Here is a 22,234-nt window from a genome sequence, read left to right as displayed (position 1 = left end):
ATTCATCCACATTCTGACATACATCTAAATTTTAATTCAAACATTCATCATGTGGGCCAAAGATTCTTCATTTTAGGTGCTTCAATTCATAAGTTGTATTGATGTCTTTATAGATGTCTCTTGATGGGTGTGCAAACTGCTTTTTTTTTTGTACATTCTTTATACATTTTTGCCTTGTCTTAAGCCTTTCCTAACCCCTATTATGCCATTAATTATTAAGGAATATAATGCATTTGATAAAGTCTTAAGGTTTGAAATATTTCTTGAAAGAGTGGATGGTTAATGCATAAAATTGATATATTCTGGTTCATTTTTCTATAGGAACCAAGGATGCGAGGGTATGGAGTCAGTTGTCTAGTTGAAAGAGCAGTTTTGGAAGCTTTAGTTTTGTTATATTATTAGGCAAGCAGTTCTAAATGTCTAAATAGATTAGTTTTTATCCGTATGTTATTTTAGTAGGTTGTTTTGTAAACTATTATGTGTGGCTAGCGGCCAAAACAAATCATTATTTATGTTTAGGGAGCAGGCCATTGGCCATTCTAGTTTATTTATCAATATGGTTAAACATTCCAAATTATATAAGGAAATGTGAATCAAAAGACAAGACATACATGATATATGAAAATACTCTGTTTATATTACCTTTGAAGTTTTAAGAGCATGATGTTTTTAGTAGCAGCTAGTTTTTAGAATATCTCTCACCTTGCAGACTAGAGGAGGGCTCCCTCTTGGGAAACTTGGTGAGATTACTGGAGTTTTCTTTGTAAGTATTTCAGTATTATCATTTCATGTGTTCTTTTCAAATTTGACTATGTGCATTTATAAGAAGTTGTTATATATATGTTTGCTAATCAAATTGATACAAAGCTTGTTGATTGATCAAGAATTCAATTGTTTGATGGAGTAATTGGTTGCGACAGTCTTATGAAGAAATTGTTTGTTATATATCATTATTCTATTAATACATAAATTCATTATAGAATATGGTCTGCTGCATTCTTCCTACCGCATCCATCCATGTATTGAACCTTTGTACTCATAATACTATTTGTTGCATTCTTCCTACCGCATTGATTTAGTTAGTGAACCATAATGCTCATAATACCCACAACTTCCTGTCGCCATTCATAATACTCTCTGTCACCACTCATCATACTTCCTGCTGCACTTTGTATTTAGAACTAGTTAGTTGAAATCAACCTCTTGTCACCATTAAATCTCCAGTCGCAATCTAACAAAATTATGACTCTTAATTAAACCAACTTTTAATTAGGAAAAAACTTTGCAATAAGCATTCATAAAGACATTGTGATTAATTGTTTAGAGGAGTGTGTATAATTGTTTAGAGGTGTGTTAATAACATTCATAGCATTCATAAATACATTGTGTTTAATTGTTTAAAGGTGTTAACTTTAGATTATCATCCATTTGCAGAAGTAATCTTAGGTGTCTAGTAATTTGGACAAGTCAATTTATTGGCAAGTAGAAATTTGCATTCATTTATTCTTACTCCTTATGCAAATATCTGTTATATCTCTCACAAGTTTACAAATCCCAGATTGACATTTTTAGGGTATTGTTGATTCAATCATTTATCATCAAGTTGAACCTCAGTTTTACCCAACATTTTTTGTGCCATTGCCGGGGAGAGATATTAAAGGTGTGAAACTATAATAAGTCAAGATAGGAACAGTGAGCCCTTGAGAAGTCTTGAGCAATTTTTGACCTTTCTTAGGATAGTGCCTTTGGTTCCACTATAGTAAATCATTTAGGTGCATGAATAGGCTTAGATATAGTCAAGGTAGATTTGTTAAGAAGGAATCCATAGGTAGTTCAAAAATTCAAAAACCACAAAAAGAGAAAAGTCCATCAACTATTGAAATCAAACCAAGTGGTGAAGTTAAAATCCATCCATCTTCTCAATTTAGCTCTCCTACTACACCTTCTGAAATTGCTGAATAGTTCACAAAGTCATACAAAATTAGGTGTAGTAAGCCTCTAGAACCTTAGGAATAACCCTTTAAAACATATTTTACACCTTAGGCAATGAAAGTTTTGGAAGAAGTCATGGATGACAATGTCAAAAATAATAATGCAGGAGGAAATAATGCTAGAAACAATAGGAATGAAATTGTTCAACACAATATGACCTTTGAGTTTCCTATTCAGCCTCTTTCAAATGATGCCCCTATGAAAAACATCCCTCAATCCACACTTCCCATATTTAGAGGGTCAACCTCTGAAGATCTTGATATGTTCCTATTTGAATTTGATGTCCTTTGTAATAGCTATGATTATCAAAGTGATGCACAAAAACTAAAGCTATTTCTAGCTACTTTGAAGGATGCTACATTATGATGGTTTATGAGTCTTAGGGACATTAGAACATGGAATCAAATGAAAGATGATTTTCTATCCAAATATCAGGAGTACTGTAAGACCAAGGAAGTATGGGATGAAATCTTTTTCATGACTCAACAAGAAGAAGAGTTAGTTGAAGATTTATTGAAACATTTTGCCTTTAGCTTACAATGCTCATGACGTCCTAATTTAACTTAGAAAACCATCAAGATGCTTTTCTTAAGAGGGATTCATGATGAAACCATGGATGCCTTAAATTTGATTGGAAAAGGTGATATTTCTAAAATGTCCTTTGAAGATATTTGTGACATTTGAAGGTATTTGCGATATATTTGTGAGAATTCAAGTAAGCTTTCCACTATGGGTAATACATCAAGTATTTCTAAACATGAAATTATTAATTTACTTGAAGATCTTAAAAATAACTTATTAAATCATATGGGCAAACAAATTGACATGTTATATTCTTACAAGAAACATGAGGAAGTTGGAAAGGCCTTGGCAGTATATAGTCCAACTTGTCCTAAGAAGCATGGACTGGAAGATTGTCCTTATAATTGAACTCATGTAGAATCACTTGAGGAATCTAGTAAGACTTCAATGCTATGACCTCTTTTTGAAGGGATGATTCCTATGGAATATACCAAAGAACCAGTTTATTATATGGCTCACAATGCCAATTTTTACCTAGAGGGTTCTCTAATGAATACATTTTCGAACCACCTCAGCAATTCCCTATCCAAGGTCCATGGTATGGAGGTTATCAAGAACCTCAACCTTATCCACAATGGCCCCAAAGTTTTCAACCTAGTATGCAACCATGCCATCAAACATGGGGGAAACAACCTTTGTATCCACCTCCACAATCATTGCATCTACCTTGACAACCTTATATATTGCAACCCTATCTTCCACAACAATCTTTTCCTCCACCACCAATAATAATCCCTTATCAACAACCTTAATAATTTGTTCCTCCCATGCCTCCATCTTCTTCAAATCCACCATAATTGCCTAAACCCACATCCATGCCAATTCAACCAAATCCAAATCCTAATAATAAACCTCCTCAACCAATCTATCATTGTGAAGTGACTAATTTTCCCCTATCCTATTAACATGGTTGAGTTGGATGGTGTACACCTCATATTTGGAAAATCTCTTAAAGAACCTACTATCACAGAGGTCTTAGATAAACCTAAAGAGGAGTCTAAAAAAGAACCTCTCTTTTTCGATCAATTCATTCATAAGCTAAAGCCTAAAGAGGCAACACATTATGAGTTTGATATTTTAAATGAATTACATAATGTTAACATCAAAATTCCTCTTTTGTAGGCTCTCAAGGATGTGCCAGTATGCAACAAGATGATATGGGAATTATGTACCCGACGCCAGAAAAAGAAGGATCCAAAAATTGTTCAAGTTATTGGATAGCTCGTAGAATTAATGTTGGGAAATATTAGCATTCCAAAATATGCAGATCCTGGTAGTCCTATCATCCAGGTAAGTATCAATACAATTTCTATTCCTAATACACTTGTGTATTTAGGTGCTACTATAAATGTAATGACAAATGAAACAAAAACAAAATTATCCTTAGAGGGACTTAGACTAACCCCTACAGTGCTCCAAATGTCTGATTGATCCTTAGTCAGACCAGAAGGGGTTATAGAAGATGTCATTCTTGCCATTGATAGTTGGGATTATCCAACCAATTTTATGATCCTTAAGCCCAAAGCTAAGTTGGGGGGATATCCTCTCATTCTTGGAAGACCTTGGTTAGCAACACCTAATGCCCACGTTAATTGTAGGTTAGGTAACATGATTATTTCTAATGGTGAGAAAATAAAAGAGTTGACCTTATATCCTCCTGCTCAATCATTATTGGACACTGAGGACCCAACCTAGATCGGTAGTGATTTAGATGATTATGTTCCATTCCTTACCATTGAGCAAGTAAATTACTTTGAAGACCCAACTGAAGAGGCCATCTTAGTAAATTATCTCTAGAATGGGTATGAGTCTAATGATATCCTCGAAACTATGGTTTTCCCTCTCATGCAACTATTGACTATCCTTTTGGGAATTTTCCTTCAGTTGGCCATCCTAGATCTATTCAACATTTCCTCACATTACATCAGCTCCTACCACATCAATGTTTGTATAGCCCATTATTGTCTTTGGAAAAAATAGAAACATCATCAAGACCTACATCATCAAAACCTATGGAAATCCTACCTAGGCGTACCATCAATATTAATCCCAGTTAACACCATCTCAGGTTAAGGATCTCATAAGTGTGCTTAAAGAACATAAAGATGCATTTGCATGGTAGTATCAAGACATGCGAGGTATTCATCTTGATACTTGTACCCATCACATTTAGATTGAAGAAGGAAGTTGCCTAGTTCGACAACCACAACATTGACTCAATCTTGTCTTGAGTGATATTGTCAAAGAGGAACTCCAAAAACTTTTGAATGTTGGTTTCATTTATCCAATTTTGGATAGCAAGTGGGTATCTCATTTGGTTTTCATTCCAAAGAAAAATGGTAAGTGGCATATTTGTGTTGATTATCAAGCTTTAAATAAGGCTACTAAGAAAGATCATTTTCCATTACCATTTATTGATCAAGTCTTGGATACTCTTGCAGGGAAGCAATTTTTTTCCTTCTTGGATGGATTTAGCAGGTAAATCAGATCCACATTGCCCCAGAAGATCATGACAAAACTACCTTTACTTGCCCATAGGGAACCTTTGCATACAATGTTCTTCCTTTTGGGTTATGTAATGCTCCTGCAACATTCCAACGTGCAGTATGAAGTATCTTTTCTGATCTAGTTAATGATTGTGTAGAAGTTTATATGGATGATTTTACTATTCATGGAAATACCTTTGATGAAGCTAAAGACAACTTAGAGAAAGTGCTCAAGCAATGTATCAACACTAAGTTGTCTCTAAGCCATGAGAAATATCATATGTTGATGATAGAGAGAATTTTTTTAGGTCATTTAATCTCATCAAAAGTTGTAGAAGTTGATCCCAAAAAGACCCAAATAATTCAAGACATCCCCAAACCTTCGACACATAAATATGTTTGGAGTTTCCTTGGTCATGCCAAATATTATAGGAGATTTATTCAAAACTTTAGTAAGATTGCTTCTCCTCTATTTTCCTTGTTAACTAAAGATGTTGTTTTCACTTGGACCCCAAATGTCAAGAGGCCTTTGAAACAATTAAGACCAAGTTGGTAACTACTCTTATTCTTAGAGGTCCTAATTGGGAATTCCCATCCATATTCATACTAATGCTTCTGACTTCTCAATGGGAGTAGTACTTGGACAAAAGGAGGACAACCTCTTCTATTCAATCTACTACATCAGCAAGAACTTCACTGATGTTGAGGCAAATTATACGGTAACTAAGAAAGAATTTTTAGCTGTTGTTTATGCTATTAATAAATTTTGGCACTATATTACTGGTTATAAGGTGTTTGTTCATACTGATCATCCAACAATTTGATTTTTGATGAATAAACCCGTAGTAACCAGTAGGGTTATTAGATGGTTTCTTTTACTATAAGAATTTTATGTCACTATACTTATTAAGCTTGGTCGAGAAAATGTAGTTGTAGATTTCTTGTCCTGGTTACCGTAGTCTGATAATGAAATTGTTCTTTTTGATGAATCATTCCCTAATGAACACCTCTTTGCAATCTCTACCAAAAGTTTGTGGTATGCCGACATTGCCAACTATTTAGTTACATGCAAATTTCTATCACATTTCTCTCCTCATGAGTGTCATAAGTTGGTGGGCCTCAGTGGACAGTATACTTGGATCAATGGTCTTCTATTTCGTACTAGCATTGATAACATCATGTGCTACTGCATTCCTAAGGAAGATGTCTTTGATATTCTTCATGCTTGTCATACTGAACCTTGTGGAGGACACTTTGCTACTCAATGGACTACTCAAAAGATTTTGACTGCAGGTTATTACTGGCCTACACTCCATAAGGATTGCAAACATTATGTTCAACATTGTGACTAGTGCTAGTGCATGGGTCATCCTACACAATCAGATGAGATGCCACTTCACCCTCAGCTTTCTATTAAACCTTTTTGAAAAATGGGGTCTTGATTTCATTGGACCTATCAACCCACCTTCCAAAAACAAGGAATATATTCTTGTTTGTATAGATTATGTCACAAAGTGGGTTGAGGTGGTTGCACTTAAGCATGCTCAAGATACCAAAGTTGTTGAATTCTTATATTCAAAGATCTTCACTCACTTTGGTGTTCCACATGAGATCACTACTGATCAAGGACCTCAGTTCACTTTAGACCTTATTGCTGCATTAATCAAAGAATATGAGATTCACCATAGAAAATTGTCACCTTATCACCCTCGAGCAAATGGACAAGTCGAGGTGACTAATCTAGAACTGGAGAATATTCTCACTAAAATCGTTGCACTTCATAAGTGTGATTGAGCCATACGATTTCTTGAAGCTTTGTGGGCCTATCGTACTACGTGGAAGACCACCACTAGTCTGACCCTTTATGAATTGGTTTATGGTAAGAAGGTTGTACTTCCTATTGAGTTTGAGATTAAGACTCTTCGAACTACCCTTCAACTTAGATTGAGTTTCTTTGATGCTCAAAAGGAATGTCTAACAGAACTCCACTCCCTTGATAGTTACATCAAGAAGCACTTCTTCTTATTGAACTTGTTCAAAATCAATGAGCATTGTGGCATGAAAAACACATTTGTCAGTGTTCTTTTCAACCTGGTGATTGGGCACTTCTATACGACTCCTAATTCTAGGAATTTAAAGGCAAATTTTGTACAAGATGGCTAAGAGTTTATTAAGTTGAGCATGTATATGACAATGGTGTAGTTTAGCTCTACACTATAGACTCTAAATGTTGCAAGCTCCTCATTAATGGTCATCAATTGAAGCTATATAAGAAGCCTCTCTTGAAGGAAGCTTTCTTTCTAGAGATTGCCAAGGGACTCACCATGGTTCCCTTTGGACTCCTTCAACATTGATAGAATATATCTATATCATTATATATATATATATATATAAATTAAAAATTAAAAATAAATGAAATGAAATGATCCAACAATGAAAACCAATTCTTTGGAATTGTTGGCAAACTACTTGCTGAAAACTTGGTAATCCAACAACTTATAGTTGCGAGACTTCCTGGTAGTGAAAACTAGTTCACCAACACTTCTAGGAAACACTTGATTGAAAACTGATTTCTTGGTGGTCTTGTGTCATACATAAATAAAGTAAAAAAAAGGAGCTTAGAAATAGACTTCCAATAATTCACTCTAATGGTTGTGATAGGAGGTCTCTTTGTTGCTGTCACCATTTTCTTGGCGTCCCTTCCTCCTGACCCTCCTATCGCTTGGAGCTTTTTGGTGGCCTACACTGCCATGTGTCTCTTCGCTTTGGTGACAATTTATTTGCAAATCTTTTTATGACAAATTTTATTTACTCCTCACGTGCCTCCTATATCTTTCCTTGTAGTTGGTGGCTCCTCACTTTCCTTGCTGAGACAATCTCCTTGGATTTGTTGACAACTTCAAATCTTACCTTATGCTTTATTTTATGTATTTTATTTCTCTGATGATTACTTGGCATGACTGAGATAGATCGACCACTTAAGTTGGGTGATTCTGTACTAGGTCATCATTTCTACGTAAGTCCTTCTGGGTCATCATTCCCATGACATTAATTACACACTCCTTTCCATTATTAAGCATTTGTGGGTTCTGCACCAGGTCAATTCCTACACAAGTTCTTTCTATCCTAAAAATTAATTAAGCTTACCTTACCATTATTATCAAATTTTATGGTATCATCCTCTCTGTTGCTAAAATCATTTCATATTTCCTATCATTTTTGCCATTACCTTTTGTTTGTTTCCTACTGTGCTAAACTTGTTCAAACTTTGTCGCCTATTGACATGGGGTGAAACATCTTCTCTTTGAACTAGAGTACTTGGATAGGTTATATGCTGATGAGGAAGTCTTGAAATTTTTTGCTCATGCTGGATGGACAAATTTCTTTAAATGCTTGTGTGGATTTGATGCAACCATAGCCACAAAGTTTGCTTCAAAATTTCAAGGAACTCATGCTACTATTTGAGGACTATAGTTTCCTATGAATTTACAGAAAATTGCAAAGGTCACTAGTCTACCCCAAATTGGTGACCATTTCTTTCCTAATCCATCATCAAGGGTTACAGATTTAAAGCCCCACAAAAAGTAGTTTATTTAGTGAGGAGAATCAGTTAGAATGTCCAAGGGCAAGGGGTAGTGCAAAAATCACTTCCAAAACCATGGGATGTTGTTGCAAAGTTTTTAATTCATTATATCACCTGCAAAGGATGCTACAAGTATGTATTTGCCCACCATTTTTTCCTCATGTTACATTTATGATATGGTGTTCTTGTTAATCTTCCATATTACCTATTTTGATCCCTGAAGCAATCCTATGACCAATATAATTAGGTTCATGTTGATTCCTTGACTCACCATGGGTTAATTAAAGTTATTACTAACCACAACCTTTGTTTGGCTGAACCCATTCTAGAATGGGATGCATTTGTGAACCAGACTCATATAGAAGACCCTCAACCTGCTACTACTGATAATACCCTTGAAGCTGACCCTTCTAAAAATTTGTGTTTGAAACCCTTAAACCTACTAAAAAAAAGCCTTAAATCCCAAAAGAAAAGTAGGGAATGAAACCCCAAAACTTAGCCCTCATCCTATGGTTACTCGTAGAAGCAACATACCCCTAATAGGCTATAGGGATTAGCTGACATAGTAGGATCTATTTGTGACATGGAAATCTTAGGTACTAAGGAACCTCAGGTAAAGAATTCCCAACTCTTAAGGAGGTTGAGAAGCTAACAACGTAGAAATAAAAAAGAAACAACAAAAAGAAGCCCTTACTACTAAGCATCCCATTTCAGAGGAAGAATAGACACCTGAACAGAGAGATGAGGGAGAAATGGAAGACTGTGGGAATCCTACTCAATTGGGTGAAGGAATAGACAAAGAGATTGGGGAAGAAATTAATATGAATATTCAAGTTACTGAAGAAGAGGGCATTACAAAGAATCCTGAAATTGAAAAATCATAGGAGGATGTTCCTCGAACAATTGAAAATGTATGCTCTATTCCTCATGAGGGAAGTACTCAACAAGACAAGGATAAAATGGAGGATCTTCCAACCACTAATACTGATGTGGTTCTTTACCAAGATATACAAAACACGCATCCTCTTCATAAGTCTCCCCTTGAAATGGTCAATGTCAGTAATGATGCAGCTACTATTGCTCTTACAATTCAAAATGATCCAATTGCTACAGGAATAAGTGGAATTCATGGAGTTCCTAACGCAAAATAGGGTATGCCACTCTTTTCTAATGTAGAATTATGGAAAATTGTCACTCAACTCCAACAATCCAATTAGTAGTTACTATTGTAGTTACAAGCACTTGTTTCTCAAGAAAAGGGAGCCATTGATATAACTAGAGTTGAAGAGAATACTGAGATATTAAATGTCAAGCCTATTGGATCTAGCTAGTCACCTCATTTGCATGAGGACATGCAAACCTTTAAGCTAGGGGGAATGATGGGTGTACAAACTACCTTGTTTTTGTACATTCTTTATACATTTTTGCCTTGTCTTAAGCCTACCCTAACCCTTGTTATGCCATTAATTATTAAGGAATATAATGCATTTGATAAAGTCTTAAGGTTTGAAATATTTCTTGAAAGAGTGGATGGTTAATGCATAAAATTGATATATTCTAGTTTATTCTGCTACAAGAACCAAGGATGTGAGGGTATGGAGTTGACTATCTAGTTGAAAGAGCAATTTTGGAAGTTGTAGTTTTGTTATATTATTAGGCAAGTAGTTTTGAATGGTTAAATAGATTAGTTTTTGGCTGTATGTTATTTTAGCCAGGTTGTTTTGTAAACTATTATGTGTGGCTAGTGGCCAAAACAAATCATTGTTTATGTTTAGGGAGCAGGCCACTAACCATTCTAGTTCAATTATCAATATGGTTAAACATTTTAGATTATATAAGAAAATGTGAATCAAAAGAAAAGACATACATGATATATGAAAATACTCTGTTTATATTACCTTTTAAGTTTTAAGAGCACAGTGTTTTCAGTAGCAGTTGGTTTTTAGAATATCTCTCACCTTGCAGACTAGAGGAGGGCCCCTTCTTGGGAAACTTGGTGAGATTATTGTAGTTTTATTTGTAAGTATTTCAATGTTATCATTTCATGTGTTCTTTTCAGATTTGATTGTGTGCATTTATAAGAAGTTGCTATAAATATGTTTGCTAATCAAATTAATACAAAGCTTATTTATTGATCAAGAATTCAATTGTCTAATGGAGTAATTGGTTGTGATAGTCTTATGAATAAATTTTCTATTATATATCATTATTTTGTTAATACATAAATTCATTACAGAATACGATTTGCTACATTTTTCCTACCGCATCCATCCATGTATTGAACCTTGGTACTCATAATACTATTTGTTGCATTCTTCCTACTATATCCATTTAGTTAGTGAGCCATAATGATCATAATACCCAAAAATTCCTATTGCCATTCATAATACTCTTTGTCACCACTCATCATACTTCCTACCACACTCTGTATTTAGAACCAGTATATTGAAATCAATATTCCTAGTTTCCAAACTTCTATGACAAATCAACTTCAAATTATATCTTTTAACTTAACACCCAGTTGGTAGTTATTTGAAGGTTGGACTTTGGGTATGATAGTTGGGGTTAAAATTAGGGCAAAAATTTTGAGTACATAGAGAGAGATGGTATTAGTACATAGAGGGAAATAGTTTTGAAAAGTTGTACATGGAGAGAGTGGCTTGAGAACATAGTGAGAGAATGAGAGCCTTGGTACATGGAGAGAGAAAAGTTTTAGTATGTGGAGAGAGAAAAGTGTTTAGAGAGAGGTAGTTTTGAATAGTTGGGAATTAACCTCTCTCTCTCTCTCTCTCCAGAAATAATTTAACTCTCACAGTAAAATATCTGGGCAATAGCTAGCTCTATCTAGGGACAAGGATTGCACAGGACGCCAAATGAACCCAGAGTTAAGAAAGAGTAATGCTTTATCACAAGGGCTATAGAGTCACCTAAAAGAGGAGATAATTACATGAAAAGGGATTGGGCACGCCAAAAGTGGGAACACCAGCCAAATGAAAGGGAGGGAAAGGCACAACAAAAGCTCCTAACATATGTACATGGTAGGAAACCCCTACCTCTAATAGCTCTAGCTCTAGATGAATCATTCAAACCCATTGACTAGCTAGGAAAAGTATATTCCATGGAAACTTAATAGACAACAATTCCCCATTACTTGTGAACTCAAATGTAGGCTTGCTCCTTGGATTTTGAATTTTAGATTTCTAACAAGATCCATTGCTTTGGATGAGGGAATGCATCCAAATAACTAGGCTTCATAAAAAAATTTAGATTTCAAAATCAATTATGTGTCATGTGGCTTATCATTGATGACTTCATTTTCAAAGAATTAAAGTATAAGATTCTCAAGTTTCTAAATGCATCTTTGATCTCCTCGTCTACTTGGAAAACCCTCTACTAGAATTTCTAGTGATTGGTCATCATGAAGTCCTAAACCCATTTCTAACACTAGGAAATATTTCTTTTCTATTGCCATAATTATGGTTGAATCTTCTATAAAATTATTCCAACCGATATGCACATCTGTGTTAGATTGAATCTTCCCATGATCCATTTCTTCTTCTTTTTCTTCCAAAAGATCATCTTGAATCTTTAGGTGCTTATGATTTCCTATTGGATGAGAAGGCTCAAAAAGAGGATTTCTTTGACATTTGAATGATCCATAAGATTTTAATTGCACTTCCATTGGATTAGAGGAACTTGTCGTCATATCCATACAACTTTCATTTTCAATATGTTCAGTGATATCTATGTCCCTTTGAATCATTGATTCTTCTCCAAGACATCTTTCACAAAATGATAAGGAATGAAGGTTAGATGATTCACCTTCTTCTCCTTGAAGCTAATTTTTAGCTTTTTCATCAATTGATCTTTTAATCACCAGTTCATCAATGTCACCAAATGTAAAGGTCTCCATTTCCACAAGGAAGATAGATATTTGTAGAGGTTCATTGGTGCATTTGTCTCTGTCAATGGTAGTGGTTTTAGATTGTGCCATAACATCTAAAGTATTGATTTCATCAATAGATTCATCACCTTGAATGATCATAGAAGGATGAATAGGAAGATTTTTTCCACATAGGAAGTCATCATCTGAAGAATTGAGGCACTAAGTAGGAATAAAAGTAGTACAAAATTCACTTTGATCCACATTTCCCTCTTCAATCATATTTTGTGTAGTTTCTTGAGACTTTGATATTTCTTTTTCTTTCTTATTAGGATCGAGATGATTGAATCATATTCAGTGAATAATTACAAAATAATTATAGAAAATGAAAACCCAACATTCTAGAAGACAAAATAGGGAATTCATAAGGCCTCTTTGGGTTTTTATGTGAGGCTTTTCTATGGAATTTTTTTGAAAGAAATCAAATCATCATGTTGAATGTAATGAAAATATACCAAGAACTCCAACCCAAATAAAGGATTTACCTCACTCTTTCAGACTCAAGCCATTTTACAATACAAGATTGAACTAATATGTGGCTTCACACAATGGTATTTTCATAGGAAAATGACCTACCACAAATTAATTGGAAAAAAATGTTTAAAATAAAAAGAAAATAAAGGGATTAGATGCTAAACCCAACGAAAAGTGCATGTACTAACCCATATGTTGCCAATGTAGTAACCTACCAACACCATGTGAATGGCCTATGAATATAATTTGTAATTGGTGACACTATCAAAGTTTAGAAAGGTATGTCAAAGAACATCGTATTAGGTATGCCTCATTATCATTTTTTATTTCATTTATATGTAACAATAGCTATTACAAATTTATAATAGGTGTGATGATATTTTCACACATTAGATATATGTTCTAAAGAAAGGGTTATTACCTAAATGATACTATACTCATGGGTACCAATATTCTCTCTCAAGGCGGAAGGACTAATCTCAAATATTATAATAATTTATAATATTTTTATGAAATCTAATTACAAGAATAGAAATGAGTCAAGATATATAGTGATAATATGATTATCTTTTAATGAGATTATAATTTAATCTTTTTCAAGGAGTGTAATTTAATAACTAATACTATTAGTAATGATGGAAAAGGCTATAATAATCATTAGATTAGTTACATGGTGGACATGGAGTGTGTAAAGGTTGAGGAGTAAATCATTCATGAACCCCACACATACCGTGTCCAAACTCAAGTAGCTGTAAATCTATAGTCCATTACATAATCTAATTTATGGAGAATATGGATATTATTTAGAATTACTAATAGAATTCAGAATGCTACTTGCAAGTTAATTAATTATACCAAGTTTCAAATTCTAGAGAATCTCATATTCATTCTATGAGCATTCTAAGTCGACATAGTAGAAGAGGTCATCATTACAAGTAGTATTGATACATAAGGGGAATTATAGATGACATCCCAATTAAATGGAATGAATCAATTATATGAGGTAAATATTAAGTATAATTATATTTAATTGATAAATGTATACAAATTTTGAGTAGAATGGTTTAGCCAATTCATTTATTCTCTCACTAACCCTGGGAGTTGATAGTTGGTATTGTATGAGGAGAGGTAGAGTAAAACCAAAGAATATACTAGTGTCAAGTGCCCCAAGTAAAACCATGGTTTCCTTAGGATGGGCATAAGGAATCTAGGTTGTAAACCATGCTAACTATTAATTTTATTATGAAGCATACATATTATTGCTTAGAATTAAGTAAATAATTTATGAACTAATGGATGTAAAAAAATCAGATTTTTGATAGTTATGAGAAAGGGTCATCACAAGTGATATCTACAGTCAAATTTGGTAAAAAAATTCCTTTACCCTTTCTCATTTCAAATTGTAAAAATAAATATAACAATGTTTTAACATATATATTATGTGTCTTTATCATGTCTTCATGCATTCTTCATGTCTACTCCATGATTTCATGCATTCGTGTGTCTACCTCATGTTTGCATTGTGCTTTTGTGCATTAACATGTATACTTTGTGTATGCTTAGTGTTATCATTCATATGTTATTTCATAGGCTATCATATACTAACATGTATATTTTTGCAAGTGTTTAATGCATATTTAAGGAAGAGAACAAATCTTATCTATGAATTAATTAAAGATCAAATCAATTTCTTGAAGACAAGAAAATTCGAGAGGCGAGGACTGTGATATCCCTACTAGAATAGGATTTATATAATCAAATGAATAATTAATATATAGGAAGAGATAATGAATAATGATATAATTATAATATTACAATCATATTACATGACACAAAATATTACATAATAATTATAATAATGTAATGATATTATAATTTTATACTATATTATTTACATAATGATGTAAATATATGTTAATAAATAGTAATATAATTAATAAATTAAATTAAATGAAAGGACACATCCTTTCTCTTAACAATTTATATAAGAATATTACACACCAAAAATGGAGGCATCAACTAAGAAATTGGTAAAAAGAGAAATTTAAGTAATGACTAATAGGGGACATTACAGTAGGGAAGCTCCTGGCACAAAGTCTATTTGGTGGCTAATATCACTTAAGGGTGGGAATGATCACTATATATCATTTGTGACCACACTAGGATAGGAAATTAACAACTTTTGAACTTCTTTAGGGACTATTGTATTGTTACACTACTACATTTGGGCCTGAATGGCGACGGTAGGCTATTGCAATTGTGATGACCACCCATTGCCTAAGCAACAATACCATGAATTGACTCCCGTTGGATAAGCATTAGACTTTTTCTATCAAAAATTATAATGTAAAGGTCATCTATCACAATTGTGATAGATAAAGCTATTGTAACTTGGAAGAAGGAAATGGTAAGAGTTTATCTTCACGCTGTCACAATTGCGATAGTAGACCATCATAGCTACGATGGCTTAAGCTTTCAATCTATCATCCCAATTGTGATGGTTTTGCTATAGGATCGATGACTATCTGTTAGAGCAGTTTGTCACAAGTGCAATGAGTATGTGAAAATGGTGTTGTGGTATCAATGACTATCTATCAAAATAGTCCATTGCAATTGTGATGTGTATGTGACTATAATGTTGTAGGAACGATGACTCTCCATCAGAACAAGTTGTCACAATCACAAAAACTTTCCAATTTATTTAAAACAAATTTGATAGAAAATGTTGAATAAGTATTCCTAGATTCCCCATAAGGACATCAAAAAGAGGCTCAAAGTTAGCTATGATGCTCTAGGGAAGCAAGACAAGGAGATGTTCATGGATGTAACATGTTTCTTTATTGGAGAAATAAGAAGTACAACCATTGCAGCATGAGATGCTAATTTTTATGTAGCACTTGGTTGGGGAACTCTTTTCAATAGATGTCTTGTTAAGGAGGATGAACATGGTCTGATAAGAATGTACAATCACTTGAGGGACATGGGGAGGGACATTGAATATGGACAGCCACCATACAGCCTTTGGTCTCTAAAGAATGTTATCAAGGTGAAGTCAATGCCTTCTTGTATGTATTTATTAATCATGGCATGGTTCTATCATTGGTCTCAAGATATTCCTCCTCAACTAGTGAAGTCAATGCCTTCTTTTCATGGATTTTATAATCATGGATAGGGAACCCAACTTCTCTAGTTATAATGAGCTCTAAAGTATTTCTTATGTTTACTTTGATAATTCAGGAAGCAATACAAGTTTGAGGAATAACAATAGATTCACAAAGTTAGTGTAATTCCTCTTGTGTTTGTTGTTTGTACCTTGTCTATTTTGATTCTAGAGATACTAGATACTCTTATTATATTTACTTTGAGATGACCTGAGGGTTGAATATTATCCTTCATAGATGCTATACTGCTATGCTATTCAGTTTATCATATTTACATGTTGATTCCATTTTGAGATGATAGTAGGTCTATGATGATATGTGATTATCCGGTAGTTGGACATATTTTTTGATTATATTATGTGATGGATTTTATGCTATGGTGATTTACTTCATTCTTATCTCTTTATGCTTTATGTATATGTGAGTGATGTACATGGATTAATTAGGTATTTAATGTATTTATTGCTTTGGCTATGATATTATATACAATTGCACTTGATTGTATATTTTAGTGTGCAAGATTTATATCCTTGGTAGTGGCACATGGAGTTAGTGATTCAGTTATTCATTTTTCCCAATGTCGTCCATGTATGGTCAACATATCCTTATTTTTATTTATTTAATTAAAACCTTTTGGTGACTATTAAATCCAAACTCATTTGCATTATGTGATTTGGCCAATGAGTGTGTCTATGAATTTAGAGGTTCACATTGTTGTGAAATTTGTTAAGCAATTTTTTGTGATTTTGGGTTTTTAGGATTTAAATATTCTTGAATTTAATTTTTGGCAGCTTTGCCTTAGGTGAATTCCTATTATGAGGAATAAACTATTTTTGTTTGGGTTGATTTAGAGTCTAGCTAGTCTAACTAGCTATTTTACCTAATCGACTATTCACTCAAAAAGTGAATAAGTATTGAAAAAGGGATTTGTATTTTCACTTTTCAATTTTGCAATTTGGAAATTGGAGAGCTTTTCTAAAATCCTTTTTTTGAAGGATTGGATTTTTGTTCATTCTGAGAGCTGTAAGCATGAGATTTTTGTGACATCAGTCTAGTTGGATCCGGCTCAGAGAGACCTTGCTTTGCCATCACTTTTGGTAGTTTTGACAGATTATTTATTTTATTAGACTGATTTCAATTTCTACCCCTTTTGCTGTCAGGTAGGGCTTTCTAGTTTTCTTGTTTTTGCTTCATTTCAGCTTCTATTTTTGGTAGTAGTTTGTTAGGAGGTTGAGAACTAGTGTTCCCATCCATTTTTGTTTGTTGGTTCTACTCAGTTGGTCAGGTATGAACATTTTCCTTATTTTTGGGATGGGGGTTTGGGGTTTTGCACCATTATGTTGGCCATTTTTAAGGTGTCCGAACCCAAATTATATTAGATTTTCAAGATTTTTGTACCCAAAGGCCAAATGGATTTTAATTTCAAATTTTCCCACTTTTGGGGTTTTTACCTCATTTTGTGTGCTACCTTGTTTTCTTAGGTTTTCTTGGCATAAGTTTAGTTATGGACCTAGATTATCCATTTGGATGTTGGTTAGACATTTGTTGCACTTTTATGTTGTATTGGGATGCATGCTACATCTATCTTCTCGATTCAATTTTTGGTTGAGTGACTTTCTGCATTGTGTTCTCATCTAGTCCTTATATTATGATCTTTGTTATGGTGGTGCACCACACATGAGTATGTGCACATACAATTGTTGGGTAACTTGTGAGGCCTAATCTTTCATGGTACTTTCAGAAGTTATGATCATTGGGGTTGGGTTGGGAATTTGCATGCATACACACACTCATCATTGGATGAGAATGGGTAGGGTAGGATAGCATATGGAGGAGGCTTCTATCTTTGTAGACCAATGTCTATTTACCAAGGGTTGGTGTGTAGAAGTTTTGTAAACAAGTGATAACTAAATAAAACATTTGGGTGGTGATAAAACTTAAGATAATAAAATATGTGCATGGAGAGCCCTCTGCTGAGGAGTTGAAATGCATGATTTGAGCTTGGGCTTGTTAATGCCAAACAATTCTCCATGATGCCAGCCCCTACTTAGTAGCCCATTGAGTGTATGACCAGGACTTATAGTTTATGGATTTTCTATGTTCTTGGTTCAGTCATCATATTGTCTAGCATGAGTGTTAGCCATGGACGGTTGCTTTATGTGTATTTGTAGTTGGATCATTATCTTTATTAGCATGGTCGAAGTGGGCCTATGAATTTCATGTGGCTGGGAGGTGTAGCTACCTATACCACTACTAGGGACCAATGTACAAAGATGATCTTTTGTCCTAGTGCAACCATTGCTAGATTTTTCACTTGGTACTTTGGGCTTTGGAGTATGCTTTCTTGTGATTTATGCTTTCATTGGGATGCTTATATATCATGTCTATATGATGTTAGTTATTGACACATTTCCTTATTACAATGATTAAAATATGATAGATGATGTTATCCATATTTGTAGGATTATCTTATGCTTTACTTTTATCATGTTAGATTTCCTTATGCTTATGATTGTATCACATTTTATTAGTGATGTCCTTATATGATAGTACTAAAAATTTGATCGATAGCTTGAGATATTATATGTGGGGGATGGCTGGGGACCATGATGGTCTTATGATGCTATCATGGTTGGGAGGAACCATGTACTTAGTTTGGTTATTTTGTTCATTATGATGTTAGTTCAGTTATTGCAATGTTGTTTTAGTACACTATGATGTTTCCTTCTATTCTTTCCCTTCAATGATTGTTAGATGGTTAGATTGTGTTTCCATCTTTTAGTAGTGTGTTTGAGTGTTTATGCCTCAAATTGTGGATCTAGTACTCTCTAGTGTGGAGGTTTTGAACTTTGGTTTTCTCTTTAGTTCATCCTTAGAGGTTTTTTCTTGCATTCCAAGGTGACCAAGTGTCAACATAGGGCGATACAATATAGTGTCACACATCCAATAGAGTTCTATCCTATGATATTGGACAGTATCACACCTCTTAGGAAGAAATTTCATGCAATATTGGAAAGTATCACACCCCCTTTGAAGAAGTGTTGTACGATACTTATAAAGTATTGCATGCCCTTTTGAGGAGTGTCACCAAAACCTTGAAAGTATCACCCTCCTTCTTGAGAAAAGTCATACAATACTGGAAAGTATCACACAAGGCTATTTTAAAATATCACCTAGTATTTGTAAAAACTTGTCCAGGCAGACAATGAGCATTTTCTAGTTTGACCCAAAATTTTCGAGAAGTGTTTTGGCTACCTCTTAGGTGCTGTTTAATCCTTTGGTGTCTCATTTTGAATTCAGAATTTTTTGATTCTAATTTAGTTTTGCATCTTCCACTATTAGTCATTTTGGTTAGTAGTGGCATTTACAGATCCGTTGGTGTTGGGATGTTTGGTTAGTCTTCCATTGTGATTTTTGTGATCCTCGTATGTTGTATGTTCCAAAAAAAGTATCTTGGCTTATATTTATCCTTGTTTCCAAGGATCTCTAAGTAGGGCATTACAGTTAGTTGTCATACAATCATAGGTTAATGTTGAGCTTCACTTGGTTTCGAGAATAATTTAATATTCTCTACTAATTAGGGCCAACCACATGAAGGTGAAAGCTCATTTGGCCCCACCCCCCTAACATCTAAATTCCCTATTAACATCTAAAATTCATTCATTTCATTAATATATTTTCCATTAACATCATACCATTGATTTGATAAACTTGTGAATGTCACTCTGAATCAAGAATGCACATGTAGCTACATTCTATATGCATGGACAATATGCAAAGCTAAAAAAATCCAGCACATTTATATTAATTTAATAAGTCTATATGCAAACCTCTAACATAAATGCAAACTTGTTGAGTTTTTTTAGCTCCACCTAATTTTGTATGCATATGAATTAAGATTTCATATTGAACTATGGCATCCTTTAGCGTTGTGTGAAACCAAGAGATTCACATAGTTAGTTGTCATGCAATCATAGGTTAATGTTGAACTTCACTTGGTTTGATAATAGTTTAATATTCTCTACTAATAAGGGCCAACCACATGAAGGTGGAAGCTCATTTGGCCCCACCCCACCCCCCTAACATCTAAATTCCCTGTTAACATCTAAAATTCATTCATTCTATTAATAAATTCTTTGTTAAAACCATATTGTTGATTTGATAAACTTGTAAATGCCACTTTGAATTGAAAATACATGTGCAGATGCATTTTATATGCATGTGCAATAGGTAGAGATAAAAGAAACACCATGTTTACATTTATTTAATAGGTCTATGCAGACCTCTAACAAAATTGTAAACCTTTTGGGTTTTTTAGCTTCACTTGATGTCATATGCATATGAATTGAGATTTCATATTGAACTATGGTGTCCTTGTGCATTGCCTGAAATCAAGAGATTCACACAATTACTTGTCATGCAATCATAGGTTAATGTTGAGCTTCACTTAATTACAAGAATAGTTTAATATTATCTACTAATCAAGGCCAACTACATGAAAGTGGAAACTCATTTGCACCTCCCCTGTAACATCTAAAATCTTTAAGAAAAGATCAATCTTTAAAGTACCTGGAATGTCCTCATCACCTCCTACTACTCTCAAGGGAAGTCCATCTTCATTTCTCTTGAGAAATTCATCACAATTCTTTAGTGATTCCCATACATCTAACATAGGTATATCCTAGAATGTCCTCATCGTGTCCTGCATAAAATGAATCCAATATTACAAAATTTTCCCTAAGAAATAATAGTTCAAGTGAAATAAACACATGAAAAATGAGAGAGAAAAAGAGGAATCTACCTACCAATAGGCATTGTCATTGCAAATGTAGCCATCCCATGTGTTGATTGAGTCTTATTATTTTTCTATAGTGCCAAGGTCTCTCTATTTATATACATACATACATACATAGACACACACAAATGTGTGTATGTATGTATATATACACACATATATAAATATGCATATGTATATATATGTATATGCATACATACATACATAAAGAGATCACAAGGGCACAACAACAAGATGCAGAGGTCATAAAGGCATGACAATGAAATCCTAGATCTCCACTAATCTCCACAATCCACAAGATCTCTTTCTATACATACATAGATACATATATACATACATACACACACATATGTGTGTATGTATATATATACACACATATATACATATACATATACATATACATATGCATATACATACATACATACATACATACATACATATATATACATATATACATACATACATACATACACACATACATATACATACATACACATACATACATACATACATGTATCTATATATGTATATATATAGAGAGATCTTTTTTTAAGGCACTTATTACATCTTAGCACAACAAAAGAATTGATCCAGCTACATACATATTTCATAATTCAAATAATAAAACAATAAAACTCACTCAACCTATGCTAAGTGACTTACCTCAAAATCACGTACACAAATAATGCAAAGATAATGGACAATATGTGTGTGTGTGCATGCGTGTGTGTGCATGTGTGTGTGTGTGTGTGTGTGTGTGTGTGTGTGTGTGTGTGTGTGTGTGTGTGAAATAATGCCCATTAATAATGACATTAACTCTGCCCAATTTTCTTCATCTATATACATACATACATACATAATTACTTACTTACATCTGCATCCTTTGCATGGTTTAGAGGTAATGTCATTATGGTAGAGGCTTTTTCAAGGGAATGAGCCTCATGATTATGGCATTTACATAGAAGCAGAACTTGCTTCTTCAACTCCTTACATTCAACTCTTCACTGGAGTTATTCTTTCGACAGTGAGAATAGCTATTAAAAATTCCTAGGAGCCAAGGGACATTAAACCTATGCTACATTTTTTGGAGACATGGGAGAATTTACTACCCACTTCAGTACTTCATAACTTTTTGGATTATATAGTGATGCCATTTTAAACAACACTAATACACACTTAGGATCCTTGCATGGAGAGTGTGCCAATACATATGTTGGT

Source organism: Cupressus sempervirens, chromosome 3, assembly GCF_028749045.1.
Source record: "Cupressus sempervirens isolate cs-2001-9-10 chromosome 3, ASM2874904v1, whole genome shotgun sequence".
NCBI lineage: Eukaryota > Viridiplantae > Streptophyta > Pinopsida > Cupressales > Cupressaceae > Cupressus > Cupressus sempervirens.
The sequence above is the reverse complement of the archived record's forward strand: the minus strand, read 5'-3'. Positions refer to the sequence as shown.